At 46.4% G+C, this 19,855-nt stretch overlaps 1 protein-coding gene across 2 annotated transcripts in view; it reads left to right on the top strand.

Moving 5' to 3' along the window:
* Positions 1-19,855, top strand: part of LOC137306050 (RAS guanyl-releasing protein 1-like) — a 138,440-nt gene that overhangs the window by 35,436 nt on the left and 83,149 nt on the right. The window contains exon 1 of one of the 2 annotated variants that reach the window (XM_067975089.1): positions 18,085-18,237. The exons of the other annotated variant lie outside the window; for it this stretch is intronic. The gene's annotated coding sequence lies outside the window, so the exon portion shown is untranslated. Of the gene's footprint in view, positions 1-18,084; positions 18,238-19,855 lie in introns of those variants that run through there. 2 annotated transcript variants of the gene reach the window in all.

The following is a 19,855-nucleotide window of genomic DNA, read 5'->3' as shown; positions in this document are numbered from 1 at the left end:
CCCATTCCAGGGACTTGAGCACAAAATCTAGGCTGACACTCCAGTGCCAGTTCTGAGGGAGTGCTGCACTGCCGGAGGTGCCGTCTTTCGGTTGAGATGTTAAACCGTGGCCCTGTCTGCCCTCTCGGGTGGATGTAAATAATCCCACGGCAATATTTGAAGAAGAGCAGGGGAGTTCTCCCTGGTGTCCCGGCCAATATTTATCCCTCAACCAACACCTAAATCAGATTATCTGCTCATTATCTCGTTGCTGTTTGTGGGATCTTGCTGTGCACAAATTGGCTGCCGCGTTTCCTACATTACAACAGTGACTACACTTCAAAAGTACTTCATTGGCTGTAACGTGCTTTGGGACATCGTGAGATCGTGAATGGCCTGATATAAATGCAAGTTCTTTCTTTTATAAATGGAAATCTTTTCTGTTCTCTAAACGGGAAACATCACTTTTTAAAAAATTTATTGGGAAACCGAGGAGAAAGGCCAACAGTGCAGACAACACCAAGGTTGAAACAGAAACAGAAAAAAAGCCGAGATAAATTAGGAAGTAGTGACGCCAATGTTGGATTTAAAAGCTTGTAACTTGTAGGCGGAAGGAAAGACCGAGGAGTCCCACAGTTTTGTGGCCCCAGAAGATAAATAAACTAGAATCAGAACCATTTAAATAGATGCGTCATGAAGTGATTCATTCCATGTATTATCATTTCATAGTCAAAAAATTACAGTTGGGGATGTTAGCAGACATAGGGTTGATTTTAACAATTAAAAAATTTGGCTTTTTAAAGAGAACATTAGTGCTCTGGGAAAAGAGCTGGAGAGTGGGACTAATTGGATAGCTCTTAAAGAGCCGGCACAGGCACGATGGGCCGAACAGCCTCCTTCTGTGCTGTACGATTCTATGAATTCTATGTATTATCATTTTATAGTCAAGAAATTACAGTTGGGGATGGTAGCGGACAAACACATAGGGCTGACGTTAACCTTGCCCGCCCATTAGAAACCAGGTTGGAGGGGGTGGGCACTTAAAATGGCGGGTGCCCCTTACCCGTCCTGATCCCGGTTGCAATCTTAACCTGCTCTTTCGAGCTGGCGAGAGGGACACCTGCAGAAGGCAGCAGGGTCCTTCTTTAAATAATTGTAAACAATTTTACAACACCAAGTTATAGTCCAACAAATGGGAGCGGTGACTGATGGTGAGATTCCCCTCTGTCTGTCTGGTGTTTTGGTCAGTCAAAAATACGCAGATCGGGCTCCCATGAGGTCACTAGGGCCCGACTGGAATTTTAACTGGTTTCCCCACCAGGCCGACCAGCCAGCAAGAGGAGGCCCCAAAAAAGGTAAGTTCATTTTATTTCTCTTTTTGTTTCCTTGTGGGCCAGGAGAAGCAGGAGTGCTAAATTAAGGCCCGATCATGCGAATGCAGCTTAAATCAAATCCTGACCTGACCCCGGAATGAAGGAAGAGTTGAGTCTTCTTGCTCAGTCCACTTTGCTTCCGAGTCAGTTTGGGTTTTCACACCAGAATTACACTCTGGGTTAAGTTTTGGTGTGATGCTTTTTCGACTCTGTACCGGCGCTCGATTTGTAAAGTGTGAATACACTGTGAAACACTCAGCAATCACATTGATATGTTAAATAAATCTTTGTCACCTTTCCCAGCACAGAATCTGCTGGGGTCTACCCAAGAATCCATGTTTTATGGGGTGAGGTCTGCCAAATATATTGCAATTAAGAATGGTTAGTCCCAGATTAAATTTGATTACTGCCCTTCCGCAGAGTCAAATGAATATTTGTCACCTCCTCTTCACTCTCTTAGGGTTAGAGAGAAGGCTTGGATTACATTGGAGAGCACTCTACCAAGGTGTGTGGTAAATCAGCTTGTGTTCTCGTGCGGTATGTGGAGTTTACGAGAGAGGCGTTTTTTGATAGCAATTTTACCCCCCTTACCTCATTCTCCTCTCCTGAAAATGCCTCCATGGACACCAGATGTCTTCCAGGACTTTGGTCAATTGGCCATTCTTCATGGGTGTGAAGTTTGATGTTGAAGGTCATTGAGCTGTGGGCGGGGGGGGTCAGAGCCGAGTCTGGTGCAGTCTTCACCTGACGTTTACACATACTCACATTCTAGCAGAAGTCACTGGGTTGCGATCAAGAGTGGGAGCACTGGGCTAATTGTTTTTTTCGCTCAGAAACGCTGAGGTCAATTGTAACCTCTCCACCACCATCCCATTACCTAACCCAGTACAAATTAAGGAATGAACCCTCTGGGCTCAGTATTACACCGGGCAAAGATATCAATGGAGCTGTAATCAGACAGTGGCTGGGTATTATCAGGAAGAGAGATCCAAGGGTGGGATATATTAGAGAATATCGTATCTGTGGTTGGGTAATATCAGGGAGTCATATACCCAAGAGTTGTGTATATTAGAGAGTTTCATACTTGTGGTTGGGTATTATCAGGGTGTCTTAGATCCAAGGGTGGGATATATTAGAGAATATCTATCTGTGGTTGGGTAATATCAGGGAGTCTTACACCCAAGGGTGGTGTATATTAGGGAGGGCTACACCTGCAATCAGAATGTCTCAAAAAGTGTTACATCCAAGGCTGGATATACCAGTAAAAGCTAGATCCAAGATTGGACATATGCATCATAAAGGGAGATCTATTCTCATTGAAATGTTATGACAATCCATCTGTAATAATTGCTTAAATAAAAACAGAAAATTCTAAAATTGTACCTCAGATTAATCAGCATCTCAAAACACCTTGAGGTTCTGATGAAAGGTTATATCCAAAGCATTACCTATCTCCCTACATCAGATGTTGTGCATTTCCAGCATTCTTTTTGTCTGTAATAATTTCTTTGTTCCGCTCAGAAAGTCCGAGGATGAAGCTGATAATTTTTGACTCAAATACAGGGAAAGTCTTGGCTCTGTGTGAATATTTTCGCCACATGTTAGTGTTGCATGAATGACATCATTTCTACAAAATGAAGCTTGCCAGCCATAGTTCTCGTCTTTGAGGTAGAAGCTAATGGGTTTCACGTCCCACTCCATGGTCTCTATAGTCTGACACTCCAGTGCAGTACTGAAGGAGTGCTGCACTGTCGGAGGTGCTGTCTTTCGGATGAGATGTTCAACCGAGGCCCCGTCTCCCCTATCAAGTAGATGCAACGGCTTCTCTTCCCGCTCCCGCACCGTTACCTCTGGAGAATCCCAAGGATCTATCCTTGACCACCTCCTATTTCTCATCTACATGCTGCCCTCATCATCCGAAAGCACATTCCACATGTACGCTGGCAACACCCAGGTCTACCTCAACTCTGACTCCCTCAACTCCTCCACTGCCTCTCATTTGTCACACTGCTTGCCTGACATCCTGGATGAGCAAAAATTTCCTCCAACTAAATATCGGGAAGACCGTAGCCATTGTCTTCGATCCCCGCCACAAACTCCGTTCCTTAGCCACCGACTCCATCCCTCTTCCTGGCCATTGTCTGAGGCTGAACCAGACTGGTCGCAACCTTGGCATCCTATTTGACCCTGAGATGAGCTTCTGACCACATATCGCCAAGACCGCCTACTTCCACCTCTGTAACATCGCCCGTCTCTGCCCCGCCTCAGCTCATCTGCTGCTGAAACCCTCATCCATGCCTTTGTTACCTTTAGACTCGACTATTCCAATGCTCTCCTGGCCAGCTTCTCATCTTCCACCCTTCTTAAACTTGGGCTCATCCATTACTCTGCTGCTCATACCCTAACTCACAACAAGTTCCGTTCTCTCGTCACCCCTGTGCTCGCTGACCTACACTGGCTCCCCGTCCGGCAACGCCTCAATTTTAAAATTCTCATGCTTGTGTTCAAATCCCTCCATGGCCTCGCCCCTCCCTATCTCTATACCCTCCTCTAGCCCCACAACCCTCCGAGATCTCTGCAATCCTCCAATTCTTGCCTTATGCTCATCCCCAACTTTAATCGCCCCACCATTGATGGCCATGCCTTCAGTTGCCTAGACCCTAAGCTCTGGAATTCCCTCCCTAAACCTCTCCGCCTCTCTATCTCTCTCTCTCCTCCTTTAAGATGCTCTTTAAAACCTACCTCTTTGACCAAGTTTTTGGTCACCTGTCCTAATATCTCCTTAGATGTCTCGGTGTCAAAATCGCTCGTGTGAAGCACCTTGGGAAGTTTTACTATGTTAAAGGCGCTATATAAATGCAAGTTGTTATTGTTGTAAAAGATCCCATGGCACCATTCGAAGAGGAGCAGGGGAGTTCTCCAAGGTGTCCTGGCCAACATTTATCCCTCAATCAACATCACTAAAAAAACAGATTATCCAGTCATTATCTCAATGCCGTTTGTGGGATCTTGCTGTGCGCAAATTGACTGCTGCGTTTCCTACATTACAACATTGACTATGCTTGAAAAGTACTTCATTGGCTGTAAAGTGCTTTGGGACGTCCTGAGGTCGTGAAAGTCTTTCTTTTCATTCTACAAAATGTTGAGCATTCATGACAGATCGAATAATGCAGTACTTCCACAGCACTGCACTGAAGTACCAGCCGAGATTTATGTCGTCACACCTTGGAGTGGTACTTGAAACCACAACTCTCTGACTCAGAGGCAAGAGTGCTACCCACTGAGCCAAGCAGGGTTGGACTGAGTAATGGTAAATGTTTCTGTCCTCTGGTACAAGGCAGCTATATCTTCCATTTGCTAAATCCAAAGAAATAATCAATGTCAGTATAAAAGAAAATTGGGACTGGAGTGTTATTGAGTCAGAAAGTTGTGAGTTCAAGTCCCATTCCAGAGACTTGAGCACAAAATCTAGGTTGACACGCCACTGCAGTACTGAGGGAGTGCTGCACTGTCGGAGGTGCCATCTTTCAGATGAGACGTTAAACCGAGGCCCCATCTGCCCTCTCAAGTGGACGTAAAAAAAATCCCATGGCAATATTTCGAAGAAGAGCAATGGAGTTCTCCCTGGCCAATATTTATCTCTCAACCAACATTACTAAAACAGGTCATTAAAACATTGCTGTTTGTGGGAGTTTGCTGTGCGCAAATTGGCTGCTGCGTTTCCTACATTCCTACACTTCAAAATTACTTCGTTAGCTGTAAAGCGCTTTGGGACATCCTGAGGTCGCGAAAGGTGCAATAGAAATACCAGTCTTTCTTTTCTGTATCTCCAAGCTGGGTCAAAATCCTGGAACTCCCTTCCTAACAGCACTGTGGGAGAACCGTCACCACACGGACTGCAGCGGTTCAAGAAGGCGGCTCACCACCACCTTCTCGAGGGCAATTAGGGATGGGCAATAAATGCCGGCCTCGACAGCGACGCCCACATCCCATGAACGAATAAAAAAAAAGTCAGATACACAGTCTGTGTGTACATGAAGCAGTTTCGATGCAAACTGCGCAGCGCACGTCAGGTGTGAAGTCGCCTCAATTGGAATTTACTCAGGCCGTCTGAGATCGGCTGTGGGAGTTGCTTTCAAAGTGAACTTTAAAATATCCCCAAGACAGTCCCTTGACGTGCCTGTGACCTTTTTCAAACTTTTAAAATCTTTCTACCGTTAGCAGACAGCCAGCTGGGTTAAAATGTAGCCCAGGAGGCCTATAGAAGACCTCTATCTCCTGGAGCAGTGCAGAGCTGGCAGTATAACTCATGTTCAACAGGTACCTGTCTCCCAACAGGCACCTTGCATGCTAATGATGTCATGATGTTCAAACGTGTCACTCAAGGAAGAAATAATTTAATTATTGCACTTTAAATGCGTTAATGGCTTCAGTTTAAAAAAAGAAGGAAAAATATTAAAAGTCCATCGGCCGATACGAAGGCGGAAATGGGAAAAAATCTACACATTTCTGGGCACAAGAAGAAACAGGACTTATATATATCTGATCTATAAAAAGGTTGGATTAAAAACAATAGATTTGATGATTAAATTCACATGTGCTGGGATTGTAGGTTGAATTGAAAGCTCTCGGTTGATTAGAAACAGGCCCATCTGTAAAGGTTTTTGAAAGAAGAAGCCAATGGGGCAGCATGCTTGCTCAGTGTGAGAGTCTGTGCTGCAGCCCTGTGTGTGTGTGTGTGTGTGTGAGAGAGAGTGGAGCACTCCCCTAATGCTTACTAACCGACACCACCAGGCCTGTGGTGGAGAGAGAGAGAGACTGCAAATATTGTGGCCGTCATCTGCCCTTTTCGATCACTGTCAGTAATATCGAGGGGCATTGGCACTTGCCAGTAGTACGTTGGCACTAGGTATCCCCTTCCTGCCACTCGATGTGGCACGTTTCAAGACTCCTCCTAATCCTGTCATACCATATCTGATACTGTGCAACAAGTCTCTCCACCTTCAACGGGCCATCATGGCAGATATTTACAGACCACATCAGGTCCCTCCGCTGCGATGGAATTTACAGGACCTGAACCGGCAGTAAGTACAAAACTGTTACTGCAACTTGAATTAGCCGGGTGTTGGGGTGATTTAGGGGCTGCAACAAATCAAAGCTTGCAATGTGTTTCTGTGCTATATTTTATGTCATCTGAGGCCATTGATTGTAATAGCCTTACGATGTATACAGGGTGTGATAGCCTTATGATGTGTACAGGGTGTGATAGCCTTACAATGTATACAGGGTGTGATAGCCTTACGATGTATACAGGGTGTGATAGTCACCATAATATACGTAGGGAGTGGTATTCACTGTAATATACACAGGGTATGGTATTCACTGTAATATACACAGGGTGTGGTATTTGCTGTAATATACACAGGGTGTGGTATTCGCTGTGATATATACAGGGTGTGGTATTCGCTGTGATATACACAGGGAGTGGTATTCGTTGTGATATATACAGGGTGTGGTATTCGCTGTGATATACACAGGGAGTGGTATTCGCTGTGATATACACAGGGAGTGGTATTCGCTGTGATATACACAGGGTGTGGTATTCGCTGTGATATACACAGGGAGTGGTATTCACTGTGATATATACAGGGTGTGGTATTCGCTGTGATATATACAGGGTGTGGTATTCGCTGTGATATACACAGGGAGTGGTATTCGCTGTGATATATACAGGGTGTGGTATTCGCTGTGATATATACAGGGTGTGGTATTCGCTGTGATATACACAGGGTGTGGTATTCGCTGTGATATATACAGGGTGTGGTATTCGCTGTGATATACACAGGGAGTGGTATTCGCTGTGATATACACAGGGAGTGGTATTCACTGTGATATATACAGGGTGTGGTATTCGCTGTGATATATACAGGGTGTGGTATTCGCTGTGATATACACAGGGAGTGGTATTCACTGTGATATACACAGGGAGTGGTATTCGCTGTGATATACACAGGGTGTGGTATTCGCTGTGATATACACAGGGAGTGGTATTCGCTGTGATATATACAGGGTGTGGTATTCGCTGTGATATATACAGGGTGTGGTATTCGCTGTGATATACACAGGGTGTGGTATTCGCTGTGATATATACAGGGTGTGGTATTCGCTGTGATATACACAGGGAGTGGTATTCGCTGTGATATACACAGGGAGTGGTATTCACTGTGATATATACAGGGTGTGGTATTCGCTGTGATATATACAGGGTGTGGTATTCGCTGTGATATATACAGGGAGTGGTATTCGCTGTGATATACACAGGGTGTGGTATTCACTGTGATATACACAGGGTGTGGTATTCGCTGTGATATACACAGGGAGTGGTATTTACAAAATAAGCCATTCTTTGTTATAATTTCCAATCTCCTTTTTCCTGCTAAAGGCAGTGAATTAAATACACTTCAATTCAAATAATGTGGTACAACATCCTCATACAAATACCGTCTATTATAGTCCAATATGGCAGCCACCTCAAGTAAAAAAGTAACTTTCTGCAAATGAAATAAAGCCAGTTGCTCAAATTCCAGTTGTGTCTCTGATAGAATAACAGACGCTGGAGTCAGTTTCAGAGATTGACATTGTGAAATACTTCGAAAATCACCTCATTGTTTGAAGTCTAACACCCTGCACTGGAGTGGGTTGAAATCTTGCTGTGCAATCTTAGCAAGATAGCTACCATTTGAAACCCATTAATGTCTTTGTTAAAATAAAGGATAAGAGTAATTTCAGATCCACGTGACAGCTTATTTGTTATTTATATTGTACAGTATGATTTCCCCACCTTTTCCTCCTGTCCTGAAAGCACTGACCCTTTGCTGGAGTATGGGTTTATGGCTACTGCTTAGTCTCTGCTACCTTGCCCAAGCCACCATTGCTCACATAGGAGCTCAGACAGTGAATGTCAGTGGTTATTTTGAGTGCTGAGAAGGCAATACGGCCAAACCCTGGTCTCACCCGACATCCATGCACATGGACTGAGGATAGGATGATGATCAGGAGTAGAAACCCAGGGTGATCTCCCCCAACCTAACCTAGGACCACCTAGACCAATTGCAGTGCTGCCACCTCAGCTGAGATGCCAGTGCAGATTTATGACTGGACATGGGACCTTCCTGGCATGAGATACTCATCACCTTAACCAGTAGAACCTCCAAGAATGCCCCGAATTCTGTATGTGGTCCTGTATATAATATGCTCTGGTCATATTACTTTCTGGTAATTAAGATTTATTGAGAAACTTGCAATGATTACATCACACCTATTAATCCTTTGGCATGGACATTATCGCACATCAAGATGGAGGCCACCAGCAATCAGAATCTACACTGTTAGCAAAAGAACCAGGCCACAAAACGAAGTGAGATCACACTGTGAAGCTTGCAGTATCTGCTATAAGAAGATAACTTGGAGTGATTTTAAGGGTGTAATCTCATCTTGAGGTCCAGGTGAATGTACAAATATCTCAAACTTCACTCTCATAGCTGGTGACCTCTTAGCAACCTCTCAATCAGATAACCACCTGGTAAATTCTCAGGCATTCATCATGCTCTGGGTAAGGCTCCTACCCAACTGTTGCCTTTGGTTTCCTGAAGCAAACGACTTTCTCCATGACAATGGTACATTTTTGGAGCAAACTGGCCTTGGAGAGTCAAGAATTGACGTCATACCTGGCCTAATCTTAATTCCTTCCTTATACTGCAACGTACGTTTCTTTAACACTAATTACAGACTGAAAGGTATCGCAACACGATAAGTAGCAAGTAGGGAGAAGGAAAAGCTAAGTGCGTTAAGTGAGGGTAAAAAGGAAAGAGTTTTAAGGAGGTTTCTGAAAGCAGAGAAGAAGGTAAAGAAAGACCTGCATTTATATAGCGTCTTTCACGACCTCAGGACATCCCAAAGTGCTTTACAGCCAATTAAATACTTTTGAAGTGCAGTCACTGTTGTAATGTAGGAAACACGGCAGCCAATTTGAGCACAGCAAAATCCCACAAAAAGCAATGTGATAATGACCAGATATTCTGTTTTAAGGTGTCGGTTGAGGGGTAAATATTGGCCAGGACACCAGGGAGAACTCCCCTGCTCTTCTTCGACATAATGCCATGGGATCTTTTTTATCCACCTTAGAGGGCAGATGGGGCCTCATTTTAACGTCTCATCCAAAAGACGGCACTTCTGACAGTGCAGCGCTCCCTCAGTACTGCACTGGAGTGTTAGCCTGGATTTTATGCTTAAATCTCTGGAGTGGGACTTGAACCCATGACTTTCTAACTCAGAGGCAAGAGTGCTATCCACTGAGCCATGGGTGTGAAGAGAGGGAGTCCTAGAGGGCAGGAGCAAGGTGGCTGAAGAAATGGCCATTGACGTAGAAAGAACGGAGCAAGGAATGTGAAGTAGGCAGGTGTTGGAGGACCAGAGGATGCATACAGGGACAGGAGATCATGGGGTAAGGGAAGGGCGAGGCTGTGAAGGGATTTGAAAGCGAAGATAAGAATCCTAAAGTTGATTTTAAAGTTGTTACTTTCTCCCTTCTCTCTGTTCAAGGCAATATCTCAGGCCAAGGAGGAGAGCTGGCATCTGTTAAAGCTGCCCAATAACCATCAGCTAGGAGACGCACTAGAGCAATTCTGGGTTACTCTCCCTCCAAATTGGCCTTCTGCTTAAAGGGGAAGCATCAACCGTTCTCCAGCAGCGTGGCTGAGGGTGGGAACTGACAGGACTGATCTCTCGCTCGCCGCCTGGCCGATTCTAACTATTTAGCACCGTCAATGAACCACTCTTCATTGCATCATCCAGCTGTTCATGCTGTTTCCAGAATTTCTCACTTGCAAACCCCACCCATGTTAACAGAAGCCATGATTTCCCCCTGTATTATTACTAATCCAATGCTCTCCTGGCCGGCCTCCCACCTTGCACCCTCCGTAAACTTGAGTTCATCCAAAACTCTGCTGCCCATAGCCTAACTTGCACCAAGTCCCATTCACCCATCACCCCTGTGCTCACTGATCACCAATGCCTCAATTTTAAAATTCTCATCCTTGTTTTCAAATCCCTGCATGGCCTCGCCCCTCCCTATCTCTGTAACCTCTCTCCAGCCCTACAATCCTCCGAGATCTCTGCACTCCTCCAATTCTGGCCTCTTGCGCATCCCCGATTTTCATCGCTCCACCATTGGCGGCCGTGCCTTCGGCTGCCTCGGCCCTAAGCTCTGGAATTCCCTCCCAAAAACTCTCCGCCTCTCTCTCCTCCTTTAAGATGCTCCTTAAAACCTACCTCTTTGACCAAGCTTTTGGTCACCCGTCCTAATATCTCCTTATGTGGCTCAGTGTCAAATTTTGTTTGAAAATCACTCCTGTGAAGAGCCTTGGGCTGTTTTACTACATTAAAGGTGCAACATCGATGTGAGTTTTTGTTGTATAATCTGAATTCCAGAATCCCCTCTGCAATTTTCCAGCCTTAATTCTGCCGCTTTAGGTTTTAAAAAAATAACTGCGAGCAGCAGTGGGCCAGTCTGTAGTTTGCAAATCGCTGCTCATGTCTTGCCCTCTGGTACAGGAGTTTGTTTGATTAGTCCTGAGGGGGAGTTTGTGATGTAATGTGAAGGCCTGCTCATTGCTTTGATGTTGTGACTCTGGCGAAGCAGCTGTATCCGTGGAGGAATTGCCACATGTCCAATCGACAACTGCACACAGAGTCAGGGTCGCCGATTCCACTGGAACGTCCAGTCCAGTACGAGGCGTGACCAAACCCAACAAACAATTCCACGTGCCTCTTCAGAGCTGCGTTCCCACCCATTAGGTATGAGGATACTAACAGTACTGGACCAAAGAAGCAACACACTGCAAAACTCACAACTTTACATTATTTTTAAAGGCTTTTTAAACATTTTTGCTTGGGAATCAGGAATGAAGATCAGGCAAAAAGGGAGAGAGGCATTCGCTGCGGTATTTTGCAGTACTGTGTGCATTTACAGTTATAGCAAGGTAGACACTATCTGTATAATTCCATATACAGGGCTACCTTCAGAATGCAGGCCTATATTACAGCGCTGTCTTCAGAGTATATGCCTGTATTATGGGCTGCCTTCAGAGTATATGCTTGTATTATGGGCTGTCTTCAGAGTATATGCTTGTATTATGGGCTGCCTTCAGAGTATATGCTTGTATTATGGGCTGTCTTCAGAGTATATGCTTGTATTATGGGCTGCCTTCAGAGTATATGTCTGTATTATGGGCTGCCTTCAGAGTATATGCTTGTATTATGGGCTGTCTTCAGAGTATATGCTTGTATTATGGGCTGCCTTCAGAGTATATGTCTATTATGGGCTGCCTTCAGAGTACATGTCTGTATTATGGGCTGCCTTCAGAGTATATGTCTATTATGGGCTGCCTTCAGAGTACATGTCTGTATTATGGGCTACCTTCAGAGTATATGCCTGTATTATGTGCTGCCTTCAGAGTATATGTCTATTATGGGCTGCCTTCAGAGTATATGCCTGTATTATGGGCTGCCTTCAGTGTACATGCCTGTTTTATGGGCTGCCTTCAGAGTATATGTCTGTATTATGGGCTGCCTTCAGAGTATATGTCTGTATTATGGGCTGCCTTCAGAGTATATGTCTGTGTTATGGGCTGCCTTCAGTATACATGCCTGTTTTATGGGCTGCCTTCAGAGTACATGTCTGTATTATGGGCTGCCTTCAGAGTATATGCTTGTATTATGGGCTGCCTTCAGAGGTACGTGCCTGTATTACAGGAGTCTCGACAGTGTACTGAAAGAAAGAGAACTTGCATTTCTATGGTGCCTTAATATGTGCTCAGTATCTTAAAGTCGTATCCAAAGAATTAGTTTTGAAGAGCGTTCACTGTTGATATGTGGGCAAACATGTCAGCACAGCAAGGTCCCTTGGGCAGAAAATGAGATGACTGATCAGCTAACCTGTTTTTAGTGGCGTTGGTTGAGGAAGGAATGTTGACCAGGACACCGGGAGTCAAGGACACCGGGAGAACAGGGCAGCGACACTAGCAGGTTTACCGTCAGGTTGGAACCTGCCGCACGAGACCCATGTCGGGGAGTGTTTCATGAACAGCAGCATATTTAGATGCCTTCAGAGTGGAAGAGCCTGGCAGCAATCACCGACTAGACGCACACGTGAAGCATGATCCCAACTGCGTCCTGTGGCGTTATCCGACTCCCTGACACTGTGATACTTTACGTTTAGATTGTGACGATGCTAACACTTTGCTCTGAAGCAAGGGCCTCTCATCTATCGTTTCGGGCAAATCCGGACAGTAGGAAATAACGAAACCAGGTTTTATGTAAACTAAACCTTTGTGTTCCTCGATGTTCTGGGAGGTGTCCAAGATTACGTTTATCAATCAGATAACGAGGAGCCATAGATTTCTGAGATTCAATGTGGAGAGGGGGAGACAGTAGGGGGTTCCTCCAGGTTAGTACTGGGTCTGTGGGTTGTCTTTATATCGAGAAAATAATTTCAAAACCACTGCAAGGGTGGATGGGGAGTGGGAGGGGGGGGGGAAAGGGGAGGGAGGGGAAGAAGTATTCACAGTGAATCCTGTGATGCTCGCTGGACATGCTGCAGATCAGCCCCTCCCCCATTCCCAAACCTTCCCTCCTGCTTCTTCATAAATGAGTTCGGTTCCTGGAAGTAACTGAACCAATTGGAGGAAAACCTTGGAAATGGAATAAAATGTTTCATATTTTGGCTTAAAATGGTTCAATAAAAGGTGTTTTTTTAGAAAAGCCTTACATTACATTTCTTTGGAGGTCATTGGAATGACCATGACCTCAAGAATAGAACAGTCTACTTAGAATCATAGAATGGTTACAGAACAGATGGAGACCATTCAGCCCATCGAGCCTGTGCCAGCTCTCTGCAAGAACAATCCAGCTAGTCCCATCACCTTCTCGGGCATTGCATTCCAGATCACAACCACTCACTGTGTGAAAAGGTTTTTCCTCATGTCGCCTTTGGTTCTTTTGCCAGTCACCTTAAATCTACGCCCTCTGGCGCTTCACCCTTCCACCAATGGGAACAGTTTCTCTCTATCTACTCTGTCTAGACCCTTCATAATTTTGAACACTTCTATCAAATCTCCTCTCAACCTTCTCTGCTCCAAGGAAAACAACCCCAGCTTCTCCAGTCTATACACATAACTAAAGTCCTTCATCCCTGGAACCATTTTAGTAGATCTTTTCTGCACCATCTCTAAGGCCTTTACATCTTTCCTAAAGTGCGGTGCCCAGAATTTTTTTTTTATTCATTCATGGGATGTAGGCATCACTGGCAAGGCCAGCATTTATTGCCCTTCCCTAATTGCCCTCGAGAAGGTGGTGGTGAGCCGCCTTCTTGAACCGCTGCAGTCCTCGTGGTGAAGGTTCTCCCACAGTGCTGTTAGGAAGGGAGTTCTAGGATTTTTACCCAGCGACAATGAAGGAACGGCGATATATTTCCAAGTCGGGATGGTGTGTGACTTGGAGGGGAACGTGCAGGTGGTGTTGTTCCCATGTGCCTGCTGCCCTTGTCCTTCTAGGTGGTGGAGGTCGAGCGGTTTGGGAGGTGCTATCGCAGAAGCCTTGGCGAATTGCTGCAGTGCATCCTGTAGATGGTACACACTGCAGCCATGGTGCGCCAGTGGTGAAGGGAATGAATGTTTAGTGTGGTGGATAGGGTGCCAATCAAGCAGGCTGCTTTGTGCTGGATGGTGTCGAGCTTCTTGAGTGTTGTTGGAGCTGCACTCATCCAGGCAAGTGGAGAGTATTCTATCACACTCCTGACTTGTGCCCTGTAGATGATGGAAAGGCTTTGCGGAGTCAGGAGATGAGTCACTTACCGCAGAATACCCAGCCTCTGACCTGCTCTCGTAGCCACAGTATTTATGTGGCTGGTTCAGTTAAGTTTCTGGTCAATGGTGACCCCCAGGATGTTGATGGTGGGGGATTCTGCGATGGTAATGCCATTGAATGTCAAGGGGAGGTGGTTAGACTCTCTCTTTTTGGAGATGGTCATTGCCTGGCACTTGTCTGGTGCAAATGTTACTTGCCACTTATCAGCCCAAGCCTGGATGTTGTCCAGGTCTTGCTGCATGCAGGCACGGACTGCTTCATTATCTGAGGGGTTGCGAATGGAACTGCACACTGTGCAATCATCAGCAAACATCCCCATTTATGACCTTATGATGGAGGGAAGGTCATTGATGAAACAGCTGAAGATGGTTGGGCCTAGGACACTGCCCTGAGGAACTCCTGCAGCAATGTCCTGGGGCTGAGATGATTGGCCTCCAACAACCCCTACCATCTTCCTTTGTGCTAGGTATGCCTCCAGCCACTGGAGAGTTTTCCCCCTGATTCCCATTGACTTCAATTTTACTCGTGTTCCTTGGTGCCACACTCGGTCAAATGCTGCCTTGATGTCAAGGGCAGTCAGTCTCACCTCACCTCTGGAATTCAGCTCTTTTGTCCATGTTTGGACCAAGGCTGTAATGAGGTCTGGAGCCGAGTGGTCCTGGCGGAACCCAAACTGAGCATCGGTGAGCAGGTTATTGGTGAGTAAGTGCCGCTTGATAGCACTGTCGACGACACCTTCCATCACTTTGCTGATGATTGAGTGTAGACTGATGGGGCAGTAATTGGCTGGATTGGATTTGTCCTGCTTTTTGTGGACAGGACATACCTGGGCAATTTTCCACATTGTCAGGTAGATGCCACTGTTGTAGCTGTACTGGAACAGCTTGGCTAGAGGCGCGGCTAGTTCTGGAGCACAAATCTTCATCTCTACAGCCGGGATGTTGTCGGGGCCCATAGCCTTTGTTGTATCCAGTGCACTCAGCTGAAGTATTAGACACAATACTTGAGTTGTGGCCGAACCAGTGTTTTATAAAGATCCACTTGGTAACCTTATTAATTCTGCAATCACATCTTTTGTCCTTCACACTCCTTTTATCTTCTTGTCATGTTTTGCTCTGTGATTGAACCAACTTTCTCACTGAATGATGTGCTCATCCTGTGCTTACTATCACTTTGATCTTCAAGCCCCCTGACCCTACCAGAGAAGCCTCATTTTCCCCCTCCCTCCCATTTTCTCCCCAACTGCCCTGAAGGCACTGACTCATGTGGGGGTTCAGTTCCAAAGGCGCCCTGTGCCCTCCAGTACCGCGTCCATGTTACCATTCATCATGTGTGAACCCGTACAGTCAGGGGTTAAAATTACATGTGCTGTTCTTTAGCAAGGTCATTAACCCATTTAAAATAAATGGCGGGCTGTTGGGCCATGGGAAGCATCACTGCCAAACTCTGTCCTTCCCTGATGTTGCCACATGTGTATTTCTAATGGGGGGGGGGTCACTGGACATGAGCCTGAGTGGGATCTTGGCTGATTTTTCCATCTCTTTCCCAGGGTAATTGCCATGTCCCTATTGAGATGAGCTAACTCAGCACAGACTGGGGGTAGAACCTAAGGCCTTCCTAGTCAGTGCAGAATTTATGTTTAGATCTACTTTTCACCATTAAGGCACGGGATTCTGGTTTCCATCGGTGAGACAGATATTCATTTGCAGGAGGACAAATCTGAGTGGGCAGGTTGGTGGGCACCATGTATCGTTCCATACATGTTGTAGGTCTAGAAAATCAGACATACGACCAGCACTGAGATGATACTTGAAAAGACAGTAAAAGAACAGGCATTACCAAACAAGAGAGTGGAAGCCACCTGAGATGACTTTCCATGTGTGAGCTTGTTGGCTCGGCTAATTGTTCCCATGCTGCTTTCTGATTTCAATCTTCTCTCCTCCTCCTCCTTGCCTCCTCCTCGCCTTTCCTCCTCCTCCTCACTCCTCCTCCTCCTCCTCGCCTCTCCTGCTCCTCGCCCCTCCTCCTCCTCTGCCTCTCCTCCTCATCCTCATCCGCCTCTCCTCCTCCTCCTCCTCGCCTCTCCTCCTCGTCCCTCCTCCTCCTCCTCCTCCTCTGCCTCTCCTCCTCATCCTCATCCGCCTCTCCTCCTCCTCCTCCTCCTCCTCCTCTGCCTCTCCTCCTCATCCTCATCCGCCTCTCCTCCTCCTGCTCCTCGCCCCTCCTCCTCCTCCTCCTCTGCCTCTCCTCCTCATCCTCATCCGCCTCTCCTCCTCCTCGCCTCTCCTCCTCGCCCCTCCTCGTCCCCTCCTCCTCCTCCTCCTCCTCGCCCCCTCCTCCTCCTCGCCCCCTCCTCCTCCTCCTCGCCTCTCATTACTCCAGATCTTTTTTATCTGTCTCCTCTTTGCATACTTCCCTCTTTTGTTTTCAGATTGACGCAGTGACTTCCCTGGGTGACAGCCAGGTTATCTGGGGGAGGTGCCCAGTGGAAGAAAGGGGCATTTCCTAGAGGGAGCAAAAGTTGAAGGGGGAATAAACACGAGAAAAAAGTTCAATATGTATTATTTTTAAAGTGGCGCACCCCAAGTGGAGGGCCGAGGCCTACAGTGCAGGGAACCCGGCCAGTGTTCAATAGAAAAGGGGAAAAGACAACATAAATGAAGAAGTGATGGTCAGGTGACAAGAAGCTTGAGTTTTAAAAAAGCTGCAGTTTGTAGGAGGAAGGCAAGTCCGAGGGAGGTGAGGACTGCCACGGTTTTGAGCTGCTGGGAAGGAATAACAACAACAACTTGCATTTATATAGCGCCTTTAATATAGTAAAACGTCCCAAGGCGCTTCACAGGAGCCTTATCAGACAAAATTTGACACCGAGCCACAGGAGGAGAAATTAAAACAGGTGAGGTTTTAAGGAGCGTCTTTAAGGAGGAGAGAGAGGCGGAGAGGTTTAGGGAGTGAGCTCGGGGCCGAGGCAGCTGAAGGCACGGCCGCCAACGGTGGAGCGATGGAAATCGGGGATGTGCAAGAGGCCGGAATTGGAGGAGCGCAGAGATCTCGGAGGGTTGTAGGGCTGGAGGAGGTTACAACGATAGGGAGGGGGGGCGAGGGCCATGGAGGGATTTGAAAACACGGACGAGAATTTTAAAACCGAGGAGTTGCCGGACCGGGAGCCAATGTCGGTCAGCGAGCAAGTCAGTGGGTGATGGGTGAACAGGACTTGGTGCGTGTTAGGATACGGGCAGCAGAGTTTTGAATGAGTTTGAGTAGGAGACGATGAGACGAGACTTGATTTTGAGGCAGAGGAGACGCAGGCTGGTGTGTTTAGAGGAACAAGAAAGGAAAAGTTCAGATGATCAGTGAGCACAGTGATAGAGTCAAAGATTACAAGAGCGAGAAAACATCGGAGGCTTAAGTTCAGAGTTGGACTCCCTATCAGATGCTCAGCTACAAAAATTTTACAGAGGAAACTGAGGGAAAAATCAAATCGAACTAAAACTTCCTGTTTTTTAATGAAAAAATATGGGAGGTAATTTCTCTGAGTGTTTCACACTGTGGTAACGCTGCTCTTTAAATCCAGCAGGACATTTTAACCTGGCAGAGATGTGCTGATTAACTGGCAGGGGGAGGCAGGGGGGGACTCGCTTGTTCTGAGCTTGCTGTTAAGCACCAGGTACAAAATCAGTGCCTTTTGGCGTCACTTTCACATTCACTTCTTGTTCGAGATCATTTTCTACATGAATGGGCCAGGTTTTCGCTTCCTGAATGAATCTGGAGGAGGGGTGGGAGGCAGAGGGAGAGGTTGAGGCTTTGGTGACCGGCCGGGACTTACTCACTCGTGGACTGCAGAGCAGCTTCCTGAAGCCTGGTGTGACCCACTGTGTCTCAGTGAAGTTTGACCAATAAACTCTCCCGGCGATGACTGCAGACACAGTCTGGACAATGGGTGAGGATTAGCAGGACGAAGGTAATCAATATTCTTTTTTTTTGAACTTGTCTTCTTGTGCCTGAAGCAGCTGACACAAGTGAATGCTTTTAAACACCTAGCCGAATAAAAATAGCCAGTTAGTAAATCATTTTTCCCCCCAGCCTTTGTTTACTTAAATCATTCACAATCCACACAATGACAGTGGATGGGAGATGGGTTCGTACAGCACAGACGGAGGCCATTCGACCCATCGTGCCTGTGCCGGCTCTCTGAAAGAGCTAGCCAATTAGTCCCACTCCCCTTGGTCTTAGATCATAGATTTCTGGCCTTGTATTATTCCCAGTGAGGGGATTAATGTCTCAGGGCTAAAGATGACGATTGGGGATGTTACTATACCAACACTCAATGCATTCGTGTGGCAGCCGTCCACCTGCTGTTTGAACTGAGGCGTTCTCTTAAAACAGGTTCACATCTGCGCTAAAGTCACACGAACGATTCTAAAAGGGCTGATTTCACCGTCCCGCAAGCCCAAATAGGACCCTGCGTTGTAGCTCCAATTCTCTGACGTCCACGACCCAGGACTCCACACCGGGAGGGTGAGGTTGAGGGATCTCTCACTGAACTATCTGTCGATATCACCCAGCCTAGTTTCTAACCGTGGTTCATTCTGGAAGGTGAAACGTAACTTTCGAAGAGAGCTTCTTTTGTGTGTATAAATACTGTTTCATCTGGGTGCCAGAAAATAAAGACTGGAACTTGAACTCTAGATTTTTTGGGTTTATGTGGCGAGTTTTTAAATCACCTGATTTGAGGCTTCATCTTGTTGTCTTTTCCCTGGCTTATTTAGTTGCAAAGAATGTTTTGTTTTATTAACATACAGGATCAGCTAAAAGTGAGGAGCTGGTGTTCTTTGTTAAAAGATTGGTCAAAGAGGTAGGTTTTAAGGCACGTCTTAAACGAGGTAGAGAGGCAGAGAGGTTCAGGGAGGGAATTCCAGAGCTTAGGGCCTAGGCAGCTGAAGGCACGGCCGCCAATGGTGGAGCGATGAAAATCGGGGATGTGCAAGAGGCCAGAATTGGGGGAGCGCAGAGATCTGGGAGGGTTGTAGGGCTGGAGGAGATTACAGAGATAGGGAGGGGCGAGGCCACGGAGGGATTTGAAAACAAGGACTAGTCAGAAGGACTAGTACTTCAATCTGTTGGCAAAGGGTTAGAGAAGTGAAAATTTCACTTCTGCTGGCTGAAACCACTTGCTGGCTGACTAGACATCTTTAACCCCTTCACACACGTACCAGAGAGCCCGGCCTGTCTGATTAACACTTACAGCTCCAGCATCGGTGTCAGTGCCGTCATAGAGTTGAAACAATATCTGCCGCCAACGCAAGAGAGCATGACCAAATCGAGAGGTGGCTTCTCCTTGGTTCCACTGGTGGCATATCATAGAATCATCCAGCACAGATGGAGGCCATTCGGCCCATTGTGCCTGTACCGGCTCTTTGAAAGAGCTACCCAATTAGTCCCACTCCCCTGTTCTTTCCCCACAGCCCTCCAAATTTTTCCTTTTCAAGAGCTTGGCTGTGATGCTTCCCATGGTCCAACAGCCATTTATTTTAAATGGGTTAATGACCTTGCTAAAGTACAGCACATGTAATTTTAAC

Source organism: Heptranchias perlo, chromosome 41 (assembly GCF_035084215.1).
Source record: "Heptranchias perlo isolate sHepPer1 chromosome 41, sHepPer1.hap1, whole genome shotgun sequence".
Lineage (NCBI taxonomy): Eukaryota > Metazoa > Chordata > Chondrichthyes > Hexanchiformes > Hexanchidae > Heptranchias > Heptranchias perlo.
This window is presented reverse-complemented; position numbering and strand designations above follow the sequence as displayed.